Source organism: Cynocephalus volans, chromosome 11 (assembly GCF_027409185.1).
Source record: "Cynocephalus volans isolate mCynVol1 chromosome 11, mCynVol1.pri, whole genome shotgun sequence".
NCBI classification, from domain to species: Eukaryota; Metazoa; Chordata; class Mammalia; order Dermoptera; family Cynocephalidae; genus Cynocephalus; species Cynocephalus volans.
The window spans coordinates 61,332,096-61,353,616 of NC_084470.1; the positions used below are offsets into that span (position 1 = coordinate 61,332,096).

Here is a 21,521-nt window from a genome sequence, read left to right on the forward strand (position 1 = left end):
AGGAATCAATTTTCCCTCCTTTATACTGTCCAGAAATCTCTGCCCCATTTCCACCTCATGTCTGGCAGGGAAATGATCATTTCACTTTTTTTTTTTTCCTGACAGCAGCATTTGCTGCCCACTGCAAGCTTTTTCAATTGGAGTCTCCCCCCAGCTGGTTCTATAGTTTGTTTCCATAAAGTGGAATGAGTAGGAAGAAATAATGGAAGACAGTGATTATGTGAGGGTATACCATCAGACTGTCTTGCTTGGCTCTCATTGTCCCTGAGATGACATTAGAGTCCCTAGATGTCTGCATCACTTTTTGTTTTTCATCATTTGGCTTCTCAGAATTATATTCCAGACACCCCTAGAATTCCTGTCAGGTTTAGGTTGGGTTTTAGATGCTTGCCTCTTGGCTTCTTGGAATCCTCTTCTCTTTGGCAGATCCTTAATTATTCAAAAATTATATGATAGGCTTCTGGGGACTTTACTATTATTTATTTAGAGGTGGCAAGAACTTAATTGTGATTTGTCTAGAACAGTGTAGCTGTGCAATTGGGGTTTTTAAAAAAGAATATTTACTCAATTCTCAGATTAAATAGTTCTTTAAAATTTTTAAATGATTTATTGTTTATGAAGTTCAGAGTAATAAAAAATGTTCCATTAGGTATTGTCTCCTTTTCTTGCCTAACTTCTTGGAATTTGACTTAAGGACCATTTTTTAATTTAATTTAATTATTTTTATTTTTATTTTTTTAAATAGATGACCGGTAAGGGGATCTTAACCCTTGACTTGGTGTTGTCAGAACCACGCTCAACCATTGAGCGAACTGGCCATCCCTATATAGGATCCGAACCCTGGGCCATGGTGTTCTCAGCACCACACTCTCCTGAGTGAGCCACGGGCCGGCCCTAAGGACCATTTTTATATTTCACTACATCATTAGAGCTTGTCACTTCCCCTACCTACCCAGTTCTAGAATAAAAGTGATGCTTCTGTTACTTTTGGTGACTCTGCCGGTATTTTAGCTCTTATAGCTTTTCTGTTGCTCTCATCTTGAACACTCCATGCAATTTTGCTGAAACGTCTGAGATCTGCCTATTTCTTCAGTCTTGCCCCTGCTGTCATCCCCAGTCCTAATGGGCAGAGCAGCCAGCTATTCTAAAATTAGGAACAGTTATGAATAATCTAGTCTTAGCTGGTATAGTGTGATATGGCCCTTTTGGTTTCTTAGAGCAGTGGTTCTTAACCTAGGATGATTTTACCTCCAAGGGGACAGTTTACAATATGTGAAGACATTTTTGTTTGTTACAACTCATGGGTGGAGGGGAGGAGGGAATTTTTTGGTATCTTATAGGTAGAGACCAGGGATGCTGCTAAACCCCCCACCCCAACAATTATCTCGCCCAAATGTCGACAGTACTGAGATTTGAGAAACCATTTCAAAAAGGAAACTGTTACTTCAGCCCTTTTTTCTTGAAGTTTCATCTCTATTGGGTAACAGCAGCTCGCTTTTATATTGTTTTTCATAGTTTACCCAGACATCTGAGCAATCTTATTATCCTTTTTTTTTTTTTAAAAAAAAAAAGATGACCGGTAAGGGGATCTTAACCCTCGACTTGGTGTTGTCAGCACCACGCTCTCCCAAGTCAGCTAACTGGCCATTCCTATATAGGGGTCCGAACCCATGGCCTTGGTGTTATCACCACCACACTCTCCCAAGTGAGCCACGGGCTGGCCCATTATTATCGTTTTTTAAGGAACCATCTTTTTGGCTTTGGTGATCCTCTCTGTTATATTTGTTTCTTTGTAATTTCTTCTTTATAATATTCTTCTCCTTCTTTTGAGTTTGTTTTGCCTTTCTTTAAAACTTAAGACTGTTCATAGCTCATTAATTTTCAGACTTTTTTTCTAATATAAACATTTAAAGCTATAAATTTTTTTCTAAGTACTGCTTTAGCATCATCCCATCAGAAACATTTTTCAGACACTTTATCTTACTTAATTGTCTTGATAATCTTGTGTTGGGTAGGATAGATACATTTTACAGACAGGAAACTGAGGATCAGAAAGGTGTATGGCTTACTCAGTGTAACTTAGCAAGAAAATGACAAATCTGGGCTTTTGATCTTCAAGGTGGTGCTTCTTTTTCAAACCTATGCTGTTACTAAGACCATGGATTATTACGATCCCCTTGCCTGTGGTATGTTTGCTTTCTTCCCTAGTTTATGCTTTTCGGGAAGAAGTTGATTGTTGACATTGTTGAGTAGAGATGGAAGGACAGAAGTAACAGCATGAATAAAGGCAAAGTAGAAGGGAAAGTATGGCGAATGCTAGAGAATGATGATATAGCGCTGGACACATTAGGGGGATGACCAGAATGAGACCAGAGAGATGGCCTGTGGTCAGATCATGGAGGAGTTTAGAATTTGTTTTTTAGGCAGCATGGAGTTAGTGAAAGATTTGCTGAGGAGCATTCATCAGGCCTTTGATGTTAGGAATGTTACTCTAGCAGTGTACAGAAAAGATGGCCTGTGGACAAGAAAGACCAATTAGGTCTGTGGTAGAACTCTATGGGAAGAGGTAAGGAGGATTTGAACTGTTTGGGTCAGTTGACCTGCATAGGAGGAGTAAATGGGCAGACTTGTTGCATTGGAATTTGTAGGACTGCATATGTAGGGCAAGTTGAAGAGGAAATGGGTAAAGCCTGAGAGGATGATGAGATCTTTAGAAAGGTGGAAAGAACAGGATAGGGAGTAGATGAGGGAGTTAAAGATACTTTTGGCTTTGCTACATAATAAGTTGGGGTGTTACGGAGACCCTTGATACTGATCTTTGACTATTGTCTAATAGGACATTAATCTAAGAACTACCTATGGTAGAACATGGAAGTTGTGGCTGTTGGAGAACAGCACCATGACTTTGTCTTCTGAACAACCCACAAGAAGGAAGAAGATAGTACTTTTTGTTTATAACGTGTTAGGGGACCCATGGCATGTTGTGAGACAGTTTGGATTTGGTTTTTCATTCTCTTTTTCTTCTTTTCTCCTGATGTCTGTGCTAGGCTTTCTCTAATCTTTTGGAGTGGTGGGGAAAGTTGGTTGTCGGCACCTTTGGGGTCTGTCGTAGAGGTAGAGGTTCAAAACCTGCTGCCTCTGGAATTGGCTTTCCTTATGTGATGGTTTTTCTGGCTCAGTATTTTCTTCTAGTTGCGCTTCAGGTCCAGTCTCTTCAAACTTAGTTCTTTAGTTTGAAGCATTTAGGTGAAGAGAACTCTTTGAATAATTCAACCTTTACAAAAGAAAGTTTGTTTCCAGTTGCTGCTTAACATATGTTCCAGTGGATGTAAAGTATAGCACAGCTAATGTATGTTACAGTTAGAGTCATATGTTTTCATGGCTTTGTAAAGAGATTTACTTGTGCCTTGCTTGTTCATTGGCACATTTGTTTTCCTTGATGTCACTCCATTCTTTAAACCTGCTTAAGTAGACTCTTCCTTGATGGCCCTGGCAACTGTACGTGATAGGGAACCTAGACCACAAGATGTTTCCAAGGGTCTGCCAGTCTGTACAATGGCAAAAATCTTAACTTTATTTCCCCAAAGTAGTTTCTGTTCCCCTACAGCAGGGAGACCTGGGAGAAAATAGCAAGAAGAAACCTGGGCTTGATTATGCACTAAAAGTTGGGGGGCAGGGGAGACTAATAGAATTTAATATGTTCATTTAACAAGAACTTCATATGTTTCTTATTGACATTCATCTGGATTTAAGGATCCAGTTCCTGGTTTCACACCAAAATTTCAGTTGTTCTCCAGGTACATGATAAGTCTTAGTTAATAATGAGATCCCCCCTCCTCCTACCACTGCATTTCTTTTAGGCTAACCTTGTTCTTGTGTGAATATTTGCAAGGAAAAACCAAATGCCCCAATTCTTTTCCTCCAGTGCTTTCACTTCATTACCTGTGCTGGTTTCTCTGGTCTTTGCCTGGTTCTCTAGCAGGGTTCCTCGGACCATTACCATCCTTCTGAGAGCAATCTGCTCATCCAGCTGGCCCACGTTGTAGACAACTTTGTTCAGCTAAGACAAGAGTAGGGTTTTTCTAAAGGAATTTTCTACAGGTACTTTCTCGAGGAATTTTCTTAAGGAACCAAAGCCTAAGGCAAAAACTACAGACTTAAAAGACTTATTGGCTATTCTAAGAATGATAGCTTGCCAAAGGGTTTTACTTCCAAACTTAGTTCCGTAGTTTGTTTTGGGGATACAGGGAGTTTATGGAGCTTTAGGATGAACATGACAAACCTTGTTGGAGTGTCAATTTTATCAGAAGATTGGTGAAGTGGTGTCGGGGTTGGAGGTTCAGTACTTTAACTGGTAAGGGATTAAAATTTTTTTAAATGAAAATTATGACATAGAAATCAGAATTCATATACATTTTTAAGATAAAATAAGATCTTTCTTCAAATAAATTTTAGAGTAGGGTTTGAGTGCTCTGGATGCTGCCTTGAGAGCCCCAAAGGGAAGAGAACATTTTTTTTTTGGCATTTTTAAAGACCCTCCCCAGTGGAAAAGGTTGAAAAGCCTTGGTTTAACTTAATTAAGTCTTGGCCACAGACTGACTTGATGGACACATCTTTTTAGAACATATAGATATTCTTTTCTTCATTTTATTCTTGTTTATTTTACATGGCATATCAGGATATTAGGATCCTGGAATTGCAGCTAGATAATATGGCATGCTTAGTCCCTTTGTAACCATCTTGTTAACAAAAAGCCTAACCCTAACCCTGACATAATTGTTGAGTGACTTTGTTGGACCTTTAACACTCCTTCCCAATAATCCAGGGGGTGGGAACTTTTGATTGTGGGTTTAATTTGCATTTCTCTGATTACTTAAGATGTTGAGCCCTTTTCCATATGCTCATGACCATTTTCGCTTTTGTGAAGTGCCTAAACACATCTTTTGACCATTTTTCTTTTCTTCCACTCATTTCTTATTGATTTGTAGGAATTCTTTATATGTAGAGAGCAGTCTTTTGTTGGATGTATCTTGTACCTTAATATTGCTTGACTTTTTTTACCCTCTTAACTATGTTTTTGATGGACAGATGTTTTTAACTTTAATGAAATGAAATTTATGATTTTTTTCTCTCCATGTTTAGTGGGTTTTTAGCGTTGTTTTCTTTCTTCCTTTTTTTTGTTTAATTTTATTTTTGACCACAAAACAAGTCTTAATACATTGAAAAAGACGAAGATCATAGAAAATATGTTCTCTGACCAAAATAACAGAAGGAAATTTAGAAAATTCACGAATATGTGGAAATTAAACAACACACTCCTAAATAAACAATGGGTAAAAAGAAAAATCACAAAGAGATTGGAGAGTACTTTGAGATAAAGATCAAAGTACAGCATATCAATTTATAGGACACAGGGCTCATTCAGTGCTTAGAGGAAGATTTATACTTGTAAACACCTATATTAAAAATAAGAAAAATCTCAGGCCGAGCCCGTGGCGCACTTGGGAGAGTGCGGCACTGGGAGCGCAGCAACGCTCCCGCCGCGGGTTCGGATCCTGTATAGGAATGGCCAGTGCACTCACTGGCTGAGTGCCGGTCACGAAAAAAGACAAAAAAAAAAAAAAAGAAAGAAAAAGAAAAATCTCAAATCAGAAATTCTTCTTCTTTCTTCTTTTTTTTTTTTTTAAAGATGACCGGTAAAGGGAATCTTAACCCTTGACTTGGTGTTGTCAGCACTACGCTCACCCAGTGAGCTAACCAGCCATCCCTATATGGGATCTGAACCCGTGGCCTTGGTGTTATCAGCACCACACTCTCCCAAGTGAGCCATGAGCTGGCCCAGTAATGTAAACTTCTCCCTTAAGAAAATAGAAAAAGAAGAGCAAACTAAACCAAAAGCAAATGTAAGTAACAAATAACAAAGATTACAATAGAAATATATGAAATGGGGAATTAAAAAACAATAAAGAAAATCAGCAAAACCAAAAGTTGATTCTTTAAAAAGATCAACAAAATTTGCAAACCTTTATCTAGACTGACCAAGAAGAAAAGAGAGAAGACCAAAATTACTAAAATCAGAAATAAAGCGGGGCATGATAGAGCAGTTGCTTCTTCTATTATGCTGGAGTGGACTTTGAGGAGAGAGACATCCTCTTCTTTTTCTGGTCTCCATTGGTGACTCTCCTTGTGTCACTGAAGTCGAGTGTCTGGTGAGCTATCTGCACGGTAGCTGTGGCTACTGCTGTGGCATCAAGCTGCTTTTGCAGCAGCCGTGGCCATGGCTGTGGTGGGCCACTTGCATGGAAGTAGTGTTTTCGGTGTGCTCCTTGCCTGCTTCCAGGCAGGGGATGCTGCCCTCAGCTCCTGCCTAGGACCCGGGCCTGCTCCGTTTCTTGCCTGCTTCCAGGTGGAGGGGGCTGCCCTTGAGCCTTGTTTTCTTTAATCTTTGTCTACCCTGAGGTCTTAAAGATATTCTGTTATCTTCTAAAAGATTTAATGTTTTGCTTTCATGTTTAGGCCTGTGATCTATCTGGAACTAATTTTTATATGATGTGAGGTAGGGGTCAAGGTTCATTCCCTTTTTCCCCAGTGTGGGTATCTAATTGATCAGGGCTCTGCTTTGCATTTTTGTTGTACCCTTTGTGTAAACCAAGGCACAGGACGTGTGGATCTCTCTGAACTCTCTATTTTGTTCCCACATAGCTTTCAGGGAAATGGGAGTAGAAGGAAGTGTGGTAGCTTAGAGCACGGACTTTGGAGTGCGATCAACCATCTGGATTCAAATCCTATATTTACTTATAGGTTTGTGAGGAAAGTTTCCCCATTTGTAAAATGGGAATACTTACTCGTTTGTAAAATGGGAATATATCTCCTTAATAGAGCTGTTTTGCTGACTAAGTGAGTTAACATTTATAACATAATCTAGTTGAAAAAGGATAACAAGCATTGCTGGTGGGCTGGGCTGTATGAAGAATATTTCATAATGGCTTAAGTATTTTCAATTCACAGGTACAGATGTGTAAGGTACATTCATCCAATTGCGTATATAAAGTATAAGCAGTTTACTGCCTACCAAACACTTGCTTAGTTTTCTGGGTTTTTTTTTCTAAAGTATCTGAAGGGTGTGGCAACTCACCCAAGGTCACACAACTAGCCACGGTGGCGGAGAGTATAATTCTGGTTTACACCAAATCTCCAGGGGAAATCTTACTGACAATTTCACAGAAAGATTTTGTTTTGTTTTACATCATAAAGCAAAAATAATGAGGGGGAGGGGACTGTCAGATTAGTTTGGAACTTCTACATAGAGACAGTGAGATAGCTATTTTGGATAAACAAACATTTATTTGGGGAGTGGTTAAAAGCTAAACTATCTGTCAAGAGCAAGTGAACAGAACAGCTGGCCAGATCCGTCTGATTTTGAACCCTAGGTTATAGCCTCAACTCAAATAGTTTAGTTCTTCACAATCAGTTAGGAAGGCAAGAAACTTGGGATTGCCCTAGAATGTTGAGAGGATTAAATCAAAGAGCTAGTAACTGGAGCAGTTGTTGGAGGGCCTTGGCTGTGACGGGGGATGGGGTTGGGTCTGTTTCTAGCAGGGCGCACTCCAGACTTGGGGCTGGGGCTGCAGCTATTCACCAGTTGTCATGCCTGCCCTTACTTCAGAGTTACCTACCAATCCTCCTGAAAGGAAGATCTTTAAGAATCTGAATTGTTGACTTCTGAAGTCTTCATGTGGTCTTTGGTCCAATTTGGAATACAGAAGCAGGATGTATTTGCTTTGAATTTGCATTTGCTTTGAATTTGAGGTATTTTTGTTTTGTCCATTTATCTTTTCTTTTTTATTTATTTTTCTATTTTTAATTAAAAAATTTTTTTCCATGTATTTTGAATACATCTAGTTTTGATTGTAGTTTCTCAAACAGTATCACAAGAGTCAGAGAAGCAACTGTTGACTTTCTCTCTGCTGCTTTATTGATAGACACTGAAGTTTAGCAGCATTAGGCACACACTGGAATAAAAGGGAAGGAACCTAGAGAAGGCTTTCTGGAGGGCTATATTAGTCAGTTTTCTGTTGCTGATAACAGAATACCTGAAACTGGGTAATTTAAGAAGAAGCATAATTTATTTCTTACAGTTTTGGAGGCTGGGAAGTCCATGGTCCAGGGGACGCCTCTGGTCAGGGCCTTCTTCCTTGTGGGAACTCTCTACAGAAACCTGTGATGATGCAGGGTATTGCATAACAAGGGTTGGATGAGAGTGTTTTTATGTGCTCACTTGTATTAGTCTGTTTTCTGTTGCTATAACAATATCTAAGACTGGGTAATTTATAAAGAACAGAGGTTTATTGGCCTTATGACAGTTGCATCTGGCATGGGCCTCAGGCTACTTTTACTCATGGTGGAAAATGGCAGCCAGCAGCGGGTACGAGCAGATCACATGGCAAGAGGAAGCAAGAGAACGAGACAAAGGACGTGCCAGAGTCTTTTAAACAACCAGCTCTCACGGGAACAAATAGAGCGAGAACTCACTCATTACTCACCCCACCTGGGGAGAGCACTAATCCATTCATGAGGGATACACCCCCGTGGCTCAAACTGTCACGCTGGGGATCAGATTTCCATGAGTTCTGGGAGGACAGTACATCCAAACTCCATCATTTGCTCTCCTTACAGAGCCACCAGTCTACTCTCTTATAACCCATTAAACCATTAGTGCATTAACCCATGAATGGATTAATCCATTCACAAGGGCATAGTCCTCATGATCCAATCACCTCTTAAAGATCCCACCTTTCAAATACTATATTGGGGATTAAGTTCCAACATGAACTTGGGGGGACATTCAAACTGCAGTAAGGGCTAACCATTAAACTGAGACCTGAAAGAAAGCATGAATTAGAATTAAGTCATTAGAATCTAACATCTGTTAGATGAAGAAGTATATGCTAAATATTCTGATTAGATCACTATATAAGATATACATGTATTTGAAAGAAAGTGAGCTGAGATGCCAGGTATGGCTCAAGCTTTATTAAAGAAAGAAAATCTGCTGGGCTGTGCTCAAAGTAGCAGGCAGCCCAGGGCTGCCCTGGAAAGGGGACAGCACCAGGTGTGGGGGTAGTAGAGCTTATATTGGTATGTTGGCACCAAGAGCTGGGTGATACCGTCAAGGAGGGTCATTATTCTAATGTGGACCGGGGTGGAGAACTGTGTCCTTGTGGAAACAAAAAGGGTTTCTGTTTAAATCAAGAGGCTTTTCATAAAGGGAAGAGGGGAGGGGAGGGGAGGAGGTCAGCGGCGCCATTTTGTACTTGGGCTTGTCTAAAGCGGCGCTGGTTATGTTGCAGATCTATTAGTATTGAAACAACAGACTGTATCCCATAAACATGTACAATGAAAAAAATTAAAAAAAAAAATAAAGAAGTGGGGAAAGAGGGACACAGCATTAGCAAAGGCCCAGAGATCCTTGAGAACACTATGCTTTTAAGGCTGGAGTGCATGGAGGAGAGGGTATGTGGGTGGAGATGGTTAGAGGGAAGTACTTGGTCATTAGAGAGAAGGCTGGAGGTGAGCAATCAGAAAAAGCCTTCAGCATTTTATTTCATTTTATTTTTGTGTATGTGGCGGCTGGCCAGTATGGGGATCTAAACGCGTGACCTTGGTGCTATAAAGCTGCACTCTAAGCATTTTAGGGTTTATCCTAAGGACATAAGGGATAATTTTAAAGTATCTTAAAAGATTCTGGGTGGGCCGACCCCGTGGCTCACTCAGGAGAGTGCGGCGCTGGGAGCGCCAAGGTCGCGGGTTTGGATCCTGTATAGGAATGGCCGGTGCGCTCACTGGCTGAGCGCGGTGCGAGCGACACCATGCCAAGGGTTACGATCCCCTTACCGGTCCCCCCCCCCCCAAAAAAAAATAAGATTCTGGGTGGATGAAGACTGATATGATCTGATTCAGAAATGTGTGGTGATGGCTAGGTGTGGGGTTGCTTCTGGAATTCTGGGGGATGGAAGGAATGGGGGAAATCAAGAAGAATATGTGATTCAGCATTCATGTTTGGCATAAGGACTTCAGTTAAGGAGAGACAAAATTAGTGGATCTTTTCTTGTAGCTGATGGAATGATGAAGTTGGGTGATTGGAGAAAGTGGGGTAGTATTTTCAAGAATCAGCTCAAGCTTCTGAAGCAGTTATGTCAGTTTTGGCTATTTGAGGTAACAGTGTTTTTCATATTTGTAAATATTCTTTATTATGTTCTGGATATTACTAATCCTTTATTATTGTAGGTAACATCTAGTCTGTGGCTTATCTTTTAACTTTGTTCATGATGTTCTTTGTCATAAAAAAAAATTCTGTAATTTTGTTATAGACAATTTAACATTCTTTTTCTGTTGTTTGATAGTCATTTATTTAATGTGTGAAAAAGTAAGAGCATGTAGGAGGAAGCATACTTTAAAGATTGGAGTGTGCTTTTCATCAGTGTCTTTGGCTTTAATTTGAATTTTAAAAATTCTGACTTTGTGAGATTCTTGTAGGTATTATTTTTCTGTAAGATTTTAGTAGAGCCAAGCATGCACTTTACGTGTTTTCATAACTCTTTATAATGTTATTCAGAAATTAAACTAGAGTCCTTCAAGGTATCAGACTTAGTTTTTCTTCTTTTATTTTTAGCTTGGAAGTTCCTACTTTGTGGCTGGTTCACTGAGAACTCAGTACTTCTTGCCTGTGGTTGTAGAGGTGGCCAAAAATCATCATGGGGGCCAGCCCGTGGCTCACTTGGGAGAGTGTGGTTCTGATAACACCAAGGCCATGGGTTCAGATTCCTATATAGGGATAGCTGGTTAGCTCACTTGGGACAGCGTGGTGCTGACAACACCAGGTCAAGGGTTAAGATCCCCTTACCGGTCATCTTTAAAAAAAAAAAAAAAAAAAACTTCATCATAATGTGCACAGAGCTAGAATTGCAGATAGGTTGAAAAGACACGTAATTGTATTTACAAATGATTGCTTCTTTTACTCTTCTTAGCCTGGATTCTGCTAATGCAGGGACATGTAGCAATTTCTGGAGACACTTTTGGTTGTCATATCTGGGAAGGTACTACTGGAATCTAGTGGATAGAGGCCAGGGATGCTGCTAAACATCCTGAAATGTACAGGATAGCCTCCCACATGTGAGTATTATCCAGCCCAAAATGTCAGTAGTGCTGAGGTTGAGGAAACCCTGTGCAGCTCTGGTATCTTTTAAGAACAATTTGCAGTTGTTCCTGTCCCCTGTGAGAGCTGATTGGGAAGGCTGGCCACTTCTTTTCTTCATGTCTTAGATTGTTTCCTGGGTAGTCAGAATGGTATTGGTCTCCTTGCTCTCAGGTCTCATATTTAAAAATATGCTTAATTTAGAATTTACTAATACCTTTTGGTATTAATGCTCTGAGGATTTTTTTCTGCCCACACAGTAACTATGATGAGGATTTTTGTTTTTTCTTCAAACTGGCTAAGCCCATAACTATTTTGGAGGTGAATTACATTTTGGTTTGTATGAGCTTTTAACTTATTTCCTGTTGTCAAATAGGTTAGAGAAAACTTGGTCCACAGAGAACATCAATATATGATTGCAGATGATAAACAAACGTATTGAATGAGATCTGATATACCTCAGTGGATTTTTTATTCATATATATATTTTTCCCTAGTGGCAATTTTTTTAAAAAAACCAAGATCATTTTTAAAAAGTATTATTTAAGTATCTATTATGTGGCAAGCACTTTTGAAGGCATTAGACAGTGGTGAATGAGATGAAGAGAATCCCTGCGTTCAAGGAGCTACATTCTAGAAGGGGAGACAGATGTTAATAAGTATTCAATCAAATTACTAAAATAACTTCAGATATTGATAAGAACCATGTAGGCAATAAAGAAAAGGAATGAGCTGCAGTAGTAGGGAGGAATGCCCTGTTTTAGCCACAGTAGTCAGAGGGGTTTTGAGGAGGCAGCATTTGTGGCTTGCCTTTTGGTTTTGGTTTTGGTTTTAAAGTTGCATTTCATTCTCTATTTTATTGATCTGCTTTTATCTTTATTGTTTCCTTCCTACTACTTTCTTTGGCTTTAATTTACTATTCTTTACTAATTCTTTGAGAAAAAAATTATATCATTGATTTTCATCCTTTATTTTTTAACATGTTCACTTAAAGTTGTGCATTTCCATCTAAGCATACCTTTAGTGATATCAGAAGTTTTAAAAAATAATCTACTGTATAATTTACATACAATAAAATTCACATATTTAACATGTACATGACTGTTGACTATTGTATATACCCATGTAATCTTTACTCTAATCAAGATAAAGGAAGTCTCCATTTTCCCAGAAAGGTTCTCTTATGCCCGTTTTATAGTCAGTTTTCCAGGCAACCACTGAACTGATTTCTGTCACTATAGACTAGCTTTGACTGTTTTCAAATTTCAAATAAATGAAGTTATACAATAGATATTCTTTTGTGTATGACCTCTTTTGCTCAGCATGATGTCTGTAAGGTTCATCTGTGTTGTTGCATGTGTTTGTACTTTGTTCCTTTTTATTGCTGAGTAGTATTCCAATTGTATGAATATACTAAAACATTTGTCTATTCACCTATTGATGGACATTTGACTGTTATGAATAAAGCTGCTCTGAACATTCCTGTAAAGGTGGTTTACTGTTTTTTTTACATTAGGAGATATGTTTTCATTTCTCTTGGATAAAATACCAAGAAGTGAATTGCTCGGTCTTGTGATAGGTATATGTTTAACTTTATACGAAATTGCCAAAACAGCCAGCCACCAAAAGATAAAAAAAAAAAAAAAAAAAAAAAAGGGAAGAAAGAAATTGCCAAAATGTTTTCCAAAATGCTTGCATCACTCTATACTCCTGCCAGCAGTGTATGAGAGTTCCAGGTGCCCCACATCCTTGCCAGCACTTGGTATGGTCAGTTTTATTAAAGTAGCTATTTTAGGGAGTGACAAATGATATCTCATTATTGTTTAAATTTGCATTTCCCTAATGATATTGAGCATCTTTTTATATGTTCATTGGCCATTTGTATGTCTCTTTTTGCAAAGTATCTGTTCCTCCCCTCTTGCCCTTTTTTATTGTGTTATTTATCTTATTGAGTTGTAAGAATTGTTTTAATATATATTCTAGATACAAGCCTTTTGTCGGATGTATGTATTGCTTATGTTTTTGCTAAGATGGTAACTTGACTTTTCGTTTTTCTTGAGATTGTCTTTTGAAGAGCAGAAGTTTTTAATTTTCAGCACCGCACTCTACCGTTTTTATTTATTTATTTATTTATTTATTTATTTATTTATTTATTTATATATTTTTTTAAAAAGATGACCGGTAAGGGGATCTCAACCCTTGGCTTGGTGTTGTCAGCACCACGCTCAGCCAGTGAGCAAACCGGCCATCCCTATATGGGATCTGAACCCGTGGCCTTGGTGTTATCAGCACCGCACTCTACTGAGTGAGCCACGGGCCAGCCCAGAAGTTTTTAATTTTGATGAAACATACTTTGTCAGTTTTTTCCCTTGTGGATTGAGCTTTTTATGTCCTACTTAAGAAATCTTCACCTTCCCTAAAGTTACAAATATTTTCTATTATGTTTTTTATTAGAAATTCTATAGTTTTAGCTTTTATGTTTATGTCCTCGATCCATTTTTTTTTCCTGGATCCATTTTAAATTATTGTTTCTGTATAAAGTGGAATGAGGTGAAGGTTAAGCTTCATTGTCTTTCTATGTGGACATCTATCGCAAATGGATGTCCAAGCAACATGTGTTGAAAAGATTATTCTTCCCCCGTTGAATTACTTTGATACCTCTGTAAAGAATCAGTTGACCATAAATGTGTGGTCTAATTCTGGACTCCATTCTATTGATATCTGTCTATCCTTGGGTAAAACCATAATTGTTATAGATTGAATTAGAGTAGTAGAAAAGTTCCAATTTTGTCATTCTTTTTCAAAATTCTTTTGATTATTCTAGGGCCTTTTCATTTTCATAAAATGTTTAGACTCAGTTTGTCAATTTCTATGAAAAAAATAATTTAAAAAAGCAACTTGGGATTTTGTTTGGGATTGTGTGGCATCTCCAGATCAATTTAGGGAGAGTGGACATAATATTGGATCTTCTATTCCATGAACATGGCATATCTTCATTTATTTAGGTTCTTTTAAAATTTATCTCACTAATGTTTTGGGTAGATCAGGCTTTTTGGTCTCACGACATTGTACTCATATGGTGGCTGCTGCTGAAATAGCAAACAAGGTAGAAGCTGCATTGTCCTTTATGGTCTAGTCTTGTAAGTTGCACATTGTCACTTTTGTCTCATTCTTTTGGTTATAAGCAATTCACAAGCCCACCCAGATTCAAGGGAAAGAATCTAGAATTCACCTCTCAATAGGAGGAGTGCCAAGGTTATATTCCAGAAAAACAAGTGCAATAGAAGATATTGTTGTATTCATCTTTGGTAAAAAAGTCTGCCACATTCCACTCTCTGGCCATAGTAATTCACATTCCTTCGATGTGCAATATACGCTGTCCTCTGTCAAGACCCCCCAAATCTCATCTCATTATAGCTTCAGCTCAAAGTCCATATCTTGTCCTCGAACTCACATCCATGGATGGCAGTGGCTGTCAGTTGTAGTTCCCTAAGTATAGTTTCTCCTTTTTAAAATTTTCTTCTTTTTGGTGGCTGGCCAATACAGGGACCCAAACCCTTACAGTTTCTCTTGATCTGAAAACTTTTATGTACTATAAAAAGACAAGTTATCTACCCCTTCATCAACATAAAATGTTGGGAGAGGGATAAGGTAAATACACTCATTCAGAAGTTGCGTGGGGGGGGGGTCTGCTGGGGTCTCGTGGTGTTGGAAGCTGTTGCGCTGTAGCCCCGTGGGATCCGGTAGATCCGGGTCTCGTGGTTAAGAGTGACGTGGTCAATGGAATGAAAACAGAGTAAGGGGAAGAAGCCGGCCGCCAGGAGCAGCAGCGATAGCGGCGTCCTGAGTAGCTGCAGCGTTCCGGAAGCACCAGGCGGTTTTTCTGCCGAGCCTGGGTCCTGGCTCCCTCCCCGCCCCACCGGTTGTTGTCTGGGCGGAGTGGAGGTCAAGATCGCGGAAGAGGAGAGCTGCCTGCCGCTTTTCCGCCATGAGTAGAAGCAGCCTGAGGCCCGCGCCAGATGCAGCTGTAGTAGAATCAGCACAAAGGAACGGCTTCGAAAGAGTGTCTTTACCCTGCTGAGAACCCGGAATCTTCCCCCAACCCACGTGCGCGACCCGCCTGTGCACCATGGCCCGCATCCCAGCCGCAGCTGCAGACATGGTAACATGGAGGCCTGAGCCGGAGTCTGTCACTCCGGGCTGCAATGGTGACTGCGGTTTCTGACCCCCCGCCCCCACCCGCGTCCCTGGAGCTGAAAGCGAATCAACTGGCAGCCGAGACAGGGAAACGTCCAGCAGGAGAGGCAGAAGCTCCGCAGAGACCACACGCCCTGCAGGCCGCCACTGCCTGATCCAACAGGTAGGCTTCACCGCTGCCACGCGGCTTCATTCCCAGCCCAGCCCAGTGCACACAGAGCGGGGAGTCATCTGGCAAGGGAGGCGGGAACTCCACAGAGTCCACGCTGCTGCCGTGCAATCCAGCAGCACGTAGGCTTCACCGCTGCCACCCGGCTCCATCCCAAGCCCGGCCTAGTGCGCACAGAGCAGGGAGACATCCTGCAGGGGAAGGGGAAGCTCTGCAGAGACCACACGCTCTGCGGTGCCTCGGCGCATCCCAGCAGCCCCGGCCAGAGCGCAGGGAACAGGGAGTCACTGAGGTAGCCATACCAAATTGGCAACCACAGCAACATCTTAGTCAGTCAATAGTGTCAACCCTGTGGACTGTGAAACCTCCTTCCACAATGAATAAACATCAAAGAAAAGATACCAGAAATACGAAAAATCAAGAAAGTACACCACCATAAGATAATAAATCTCAAGCTCTAGATCCTATAGAACAAGAAGCCCTTGAAATGACTGACAAGGAATTTCGAGTGATAATTCTAAGGAAACTGAATGAGATACAAGAAAACTCAGCTAGACATCATGATGAAATGAAGAAAAGTATACAGGACCTGAAAGAGGAAATGTACAAGGAAATCAATGCCCTGAAAAAAAATGTAGCAGAACTTGCCAAACTGAAGAAGTTATTCAGTGAAATAAAAAACACAACGGAGAGTTTAACCAACAGGCTTGTGGAAGTTGAAGAGAGAACCTCTGAACTTGAAGATGGGCTGTTTGAAATAACACAAGCAGACAAAAAAAAAAAAGAAAAAAGAATCAAAGGCATTGAAGAAAATCTGAGAGAGATATCAGACAACCTTAAGCGCTCAAATATCCGAGTCATGGGTATTCCAGAGGGGGAGGAAAAAGGAGATTGCATTGAAAGCATATTCAACAAAATAGTGGCAGAAAACTTCCCAGGTATAGGAAAAATCACAGATCTTCAGCTCCAGGAAGCTCAACGGTCTCCAAACGTATTCAACCCTAAGAGGTCTTCTCCAAGACATGTTATAGTCAAATTGGCAAAACTCAGAGACAAAGAGAGAATCTTAAAAGCTGCAAGAGAGAAGCGTCAAATCACCTATAAGGGAGCCCCAATCAGGCTAACATCAGACTTTTCATCACAAACCCTAAAAGCCAGAAAGGAATGGGATGATATATTCAAAATACTAAAAGACAGAGATTGTCAGCCAAGAAAACTCTACCCTGTAAGGCTATCCTTCCGAAATGAAGGGCAAATAGTATATTTCTCAGACAAACAAAAACTGTGGGAGTTCACCACCACACCACCACCCTTACAAGAAATTCTCAAGGGAGTACTGGGTTTGGTTCCTGAAAAATAACTACCACTGCCATAAAAACCCAGGAAAAATCTAAACCCACTAGTATAATAAAAATGTCATTCATGAAGAAAAAACAAACAAACAAAAAGGCTATTTACAACCTAAGGAACCAACAAACACAGAAAACAAACAGTAAATGAGAAAGCAAGGAACAAAAGACACCTAAGACAACCAAACAACAATCAACAAAATGCTAGGAATAAATCAACACTATTCAGTAACAACTCTTAATGTAAAAGGCTTAAATTCCCCAATCAAAAGACACAGACTGGCTGACTGGATTAAAAAGGAGGACCCAACTATATGCTGCCTTCAAGAGACCCACCTCACCCATAAAGACTCACATAGACTAAGAGTGAAAGGATGGAAAAAGATTTACCATGCAAATAGAAAAGAAAAACAAGCTGGAGTAGCTATTCTTATATCTGACAAAGTAGACTTTAAACTAAAAACCATAAAAAGAGACAATGAGGGACACTACGTAATAATAAAAGGACTGATCCATCAAGAAGACATAACAAACATAAATACGTACGCACCCAGTGTTGGAGCAGCCAGATTTATAAAACAAACTCTATTAGACCTAAAGAAGGAAATAGACACTAATACCATAATAGCAGGGGATGTGAACACCCCACTGTCAATATTGGACAGATCATCTAGGCAAAGAATCAGCAGAGAAACACAAGATCTAAAGAATACTCTAGACCAATTGGACTTGGCAGATATCTACAGAACATTCCATCCAACAACCTCAGAATATTCATTCTTCTCATCAGCACATGGATCATTCTCCAGGATAGATCACATATTAGGTCACAAATCAAGTCTCAATAAATTCAAAAAAATTGGAATTATCCCATGTATTTTCTCAGACCATAATAGATTAAAACTAGAAATCAATAACAAACGAAATTCTGGAAACTATACAAACATATGGAAATTAAACAGCATTCTACTTAATGACATATGGGTCCAAGAAGAAATCAAGCAGGAAATCAAAAAATTTATTGAAACTAATGAAAATAATGATACATCATACCAAAACCTGTGGGATACTGCAAAAGCAGTATTAATGGGGAAATTTATTGCATTAAATGCTCACCTCAGAAGAATGGAAAGATGGCAAGTGAACAACCTAACACTTCACCTTAAAGAACTAGAAAAACAAGAATAATCCAAACCTAAAGTTACCAGACGGAAAGAAATCATTAAAATCAGAGCAGAACTTAATGAAATTGAAACCCACAAAACAATACAAAAGATCAATGGATCAAAAAGTTGGTTTTTTGAAAAGATAAATAAAATTGACAAACCATTAGCATGGCTAACAAAAAAAAGAAGAGAGAAGATTCAAATAACAAAAATCAGAAATGAAAAAGGTGATATTACAACTGACTCATCTGAAATACATGGAATCATTCGAGACTACTATAAACAAGTATACGCCAACAAGTTTGAAAATCTGGAGGAAATGGATAAATTTCTGGACACATACAAGCTCCCAAAACTGAGCCATGAAGATGTAGAAAATCTGAACAGACCAATAACAATAAAGGAGATTGAAGCTGTTATCAGAAAGCTCCCAACAAAGAAAAGCCCAGGACCAGATGGATTCACAGCAGAATTTTACCAAAGTTTCAAAGAGGAATTGACACCAATTCTTTACAAACTATTCCAAAAGATTGAAACAGACGCAAATCTCCCGAACTCTTTCTATGAAGCAAACATCATCCTGATACCAAAACCAGGTAAAGATATAACCAAAACAGAAAACTACAGGCCAATATCCTTGATGAATATAGATGCAAAAATCCTCACTAAAATACTAGCAAACAGAATACAGCAACACATACATAAAATTATTCACCACGATCAAGTGGGATTCATCCCAGGTATGCAAGGTTGGTTCAACATATGCAAATCAATAAATATGATACACCATATTAATAAAGTCAAACACAAGGACCATATAATCATCTCTATAGATGCTGAAAAAGCATTTGATAAAATTCAGCACTCATTCATGACAAAGACTGTCTATAAGTTAGGTATAGAGGGAAAGTATCTCAACATAATTAAAGCCATATATGACAAACCCACTGCCAATATCATCCTGAATGGGGAAAAGCTGAAAGCTTTTCCTTGAAGAACAGGAACCAGACAAGGATGCCCACTCTCACCACTCCTATTCAACATAGTGTTGGAAGTACTAGCCAGAGCAATCAGAGAAGAGAAGGAAATAAAGGGCATCCAGATTGGAAAAGATGAAGTCAAACTGTCCTTGTTTGCAGATGACATGATCCTATATATCGAACAGCCTAAAGCCTCTACAAAAAAACTGTTGGAATTGATAAATGATTTCAGCACAGTAGCAGGATACAAAATCAACACACAAAAATCAGTAGCATTTCTATTCACCAGTAGTGAACATGCAGAAAGAGAAATCAAGAAAGCCTGCCCATTTACAATAGCCACCAAAAAAATAAAATACTTAGGAATTGAGTTAACCAAGGATGTGAAAAATCTCTATAATGAGAACTACAAACCACTGCTGAGAGAAATCAGAGAGGATACAAGAAGATGGAAAGATATCCCATGCTCTTGGATTGGAAGAATCAACATAGTGAAAATGTCCATACTACCGAAAGTGATTACAAATTTAATGCAATCCCCATCAAAATTCCAATGTCAGTTTTCTCAGAAATGGAAAGAACTATCCAGACATTTATATGGAATAGCAAAAGACCACACATAGCGAAAGCAATGCTGAGCAAAAAAAATAAAGCTGGAGGCATAACACTACCTGACTTTAAGCTATACTACAATATACTAACCAAAACAGTATGGTACTGGCATAAAAACAGACACACTGATCAATGGAATAGAATAGAGAACCCAGAAATCAACCCACGCACCTACAGCCATCTGATCTTTAACCAAGGCACCAAGCCTATACACTGGGTAATAGACTGCCTCTTTAGCAAATGGTGCTGGGAGAACTGGATATCAATATGCAGGATAATGAAACTAGACCCACACCTTTCACCATACACTAAAGTCAACTCAATATGGATTAAAGAATTAAATATACACCCTGAAACAATAAAACTTCTTAAAGAAAACATAGGAGAAACACTTCAGGAAATAGGACTGGACAGAGACTTCATGAATACGACCCCAGAAGCATGGGCAACCAAAGGAAAAATAAACAAATGGGATTATATCAAACTAAAAAGCTTCTGCACAGCAAAAGAAACAATTAACAGAGTTAAAAGACAACCAACAGAGTGGGAGAAAATATTTGCAAAATATACATCTGACAAAGGATTAATATCCAGAATATACAAGGAACTCAAACAACTTTGCAAGAAAAAAACAAGCAACCCAATTAAAAAATGGGCAAAAGAGCTAAGTAGGGATTTCTCTAAGGAAGATATACAAATGGCCAACAGACATATGAAAAAATGCTCAACATCACTCAGCATCCGGGAAATGCAAATCAAAACTACACTGAGGTACCATCTCACCCCAGTTAGGATGGCTAAAACCCAAAAGACTCTGAATGATAAATGCTGGCAAGGTTGCGGAGAAAAAGGAACTCTCATACATTGTTGGTGGGACTGCAAAATGGTGCAGCCTCTATCGAAAATGGTATGGAGGTTCCTCAAACAATTGCAGATAGATCTGCCATATGACCCAGCTATCCCACTGCTGGGAATATACCCAGAGGAATGGAAATCATCAAGTCGAAGGTATACCTGTTCCCCAATGTTCATCGCAGCACTCTTTACAATAGCCAAGAGTTGGAACCAGCCCAAATGTCCATCATCGGATGAGTGGATACGGAAAATGTGGTATATCTACACAATGGAATACTACTCAGCTATAAAAACTAATGAAATACTGCCATTTGCAACAACATGGATGGACCTTGAGAGAATTATATTAAGTGAAACAAGTCAGGCACAGAAAGAGAAATACCACGTTCTCACTTATTGGTGGGAGCTAAAAATAAATAAATAAATTCACACACACACACACACACACACACACACACAGAAAAAAACCGGGGGGGGGGGGGTGAAGAAGACATAACAACTACAATTCCTTGAAGTTGATAGGACAAGCAAACAGAAAGGACATTGTCGGGAGGGAGGGGGGAGAGGGAGGAAGGAGGAAGGTATCGGTAATGGGCCACAATAATCAACCACATTGTACATTGATAAAATAAAATTAAGAAAAAAAAATGACATTTGGGCTCACTTTGGAAAGTGTAGTGCTGCTAACACCAAGTTCAAGAGGTCCGATCAGCTGCCAAAAAAAAAAAAAAAGTAATAGGAAGTCAGTTGATAGTTAATCTAATTTCTGTACTACTTTAAAGTTTTCTTTGTAAGGGTGAAACGAATGTAACTATCTTGATTGGTTATATCTGGCAGATGTGGAATGATTCCTGGTTATGAAACATGGTCAAATTGCTAGTTTATCTGAACCTATTTTCCTCATTTTTAAAACAGAGATAATTAATTTATCAGAAGGGCTGTTAAGATGTGAAAGTAGTTGGTAAAGCTACATTTCAATATAAACTATTAAGTATGTTA

At 39.2% G+C, this 21,521-nt stretch overlaps 1 protein-coding gene across 2 annotated transcripts in view; it reads left to right on the plus strand.

The window, feature by feature from the left end:
- The window catches only part of RAD54L2 (RAD54 like 2), a 100,473-nt gene that overhangs the window by 37,578 nt on the left and 41,374 nt on the right, over positions 1 to 21,521 (plus strand). The window lies entirely within an intron of this gene.